The 1,965-nt window shown below is 35.8% G+C and overlaps 1 pseudogene; it reads left to right on the forward strand.

Moving 5' to 3' along the window:
- The first annotated feature begins 233 nt into the window (after positions 1-233).
- LOC139012846 (small ribosomal subunit protein eS1-like) lies at positions 234-1,020 on the forward strand (annotated as a pseudogene).
- Positions 1,021-1,965: the final 945 nt, after the last annotated feature.

A 1,965-nucleotide genomic window follows, 5' to 3' on the forward strand; every position in this document is an offset into this window, starting at 1 on the left:
ACTTATTGTCCAACAATATGTAAATGGTTACATAAAGTACACAATATCTACTCAATAAGACACTGTACAATAAGTAAAATTTATAATTATGAAGCTTATGGCAACTTAAAAAAAACTATAGATTAAAAAAACAAATGCTAATATACATCTATAGATGATTCCAACTATATAAAAATTACTTATACCTAAGAAACCAGGAGAGCCTTCACCGTTTTGGCTCTCTGAGCAGCACCATGGCGCTGGGCAAGAACATGTGCCTTACAAAAGGTGGCCGAAAGGAAGCTAAGAAGAAAGTGGTAGATCCATTTTCTAAGAAAGATTGGTATGACGTAAACACACCAGCTATGTTCAATATAAGAAATATCAATAAAACACTAGAACTCAAGGAACCAAACTCGCATCTGATGGTCTCAAGGGTCATATTTTTGAAGTGAGCCTTGCTGACCTGCAGAATGATGAAGTTGCATTTATAGAATTCAAGCTAATTACTGGGGATGTTCAGGGCAAAAACTGCCTGACTGATTTCTATGGCATGGATCTTACCCATGACAAAATGTGCTCCATAGTCAAAAATGGCAGACCATGATTGAAGTTCATGTTGATGTCAAGACTACTGATAGTTATTTGCTTCATCTATTCTGTGTTGGTTTTGCTAGAAAACCCAACAATCAGATTTGGAAGACCTCTTATGCTCAGCATCAACAGGTTCACCAAATCCTAAAGAAGATGATAGAAATCATGACCCAAAAGGTGCAGACAAATGACTTGAAAGTAGTGGTCAATAAACTGATGCCAGAGAGCACTAGAAAACACATAGAAAAGGCTTGCCAATCTATTTATCCACTCTATGATGTCTTTGTTAGAAAAGTCAAAATGCTGAAGAAGCCTAAATTTGAATTGATAAAACTGGTGGAGCTCCACTATGAAAGTAGCAGTTCTGGAAAAGCTACTGGAGATCAGACAGGTGCCAATGTTGAACGAGCTGATGGATAGGAGCCTCTAGTCCAAGAAACTAGTTAAAAGTCAGATATTTAATGGTGACAAATAAAAAATCCTAATAAAAGATCCCATTTATGACTTAAAAAAAAAAGCCAGGAGAGTGAAAAAATTAAATGCTCAAATTTTAGATGTGAGAAAAGCACTCTACATTTTAATATCTATCACATTTATATAAAGCATTTTAAAAATAAAGTGGAATTTATATAAAATATTTTATGGCCCTAACCGTTTTTGGCTCAGTGGCTAGAGCGTCAGCCTGTGGACTGAAAGGTCCCAGGTTCAATTCCGGTCAAGGGCATGTACCTTGGTTGCAGGCACATCCCTAGTAGGAGGTGTGCAGGAGGCAGCTGATCAATGTTTCTAACTCTCTATCCCTCTCCCTTCCTCTCTGTATAAAAATCAATAAAATATATTTTTTTAAAAAATATGTTATGTCTGATTTAAAACTCTGGCATTCACTAGAGCAATGCTAGGAAATTAATAGAATCTGATTCAATCCTTCCCTTAGCTGCAAATTTGTCAGAGTAGGGCAGTCCTATAACTATCTTGGCTGTGGGCATCTACCTTATCTGTAAAACAATAGGAAATATATTGAATTAGTGAGCCTTACACTTTTTTAATCCTGCAATTCTTTGTTCAAACTAAATTATACGTAAAATAGATGAAAGTAGAGCTCCCGTGGCTAAAGTATAAGGAGTGGGTAGTGCTCTGCAGGTTGGTTTCATTATCTCTCCCCTCCTTGAATTCTACCTCTGAAAGCAATCTCTGAGAAGGCTCTGAGGAAGCCGGGTAAAAAAAAAACAATGCATTAAAGATTCTGATGGTCCCTTTATATCTACACTATAGTTATTGAAATTTTATGGTCCTTTTCTATTATAATTTTTCATGTATGTATCATATCCTCAACTAGATTACAAAGACTTTTATGTTAGAAACTGTCTTTTATAAATTGGCTTTCCCCATCTA

This window comes from Myotis yumanensis, unplaced genomic scaffold (genome assembly GCF_028538775.1).
Source record: "Myotis yumanensis isolate MYYU_CA2020_CCGP unplaced genomic scaffold, mMyoYum1.0.hap1 SCAF_6, whole genome shotgun sequence".
NCBI lineage: Eukaryota > Metazoa > Chordata > Mammalia > Chiroptera > Vespertilionidae > Myotis > Myotis yumanensis.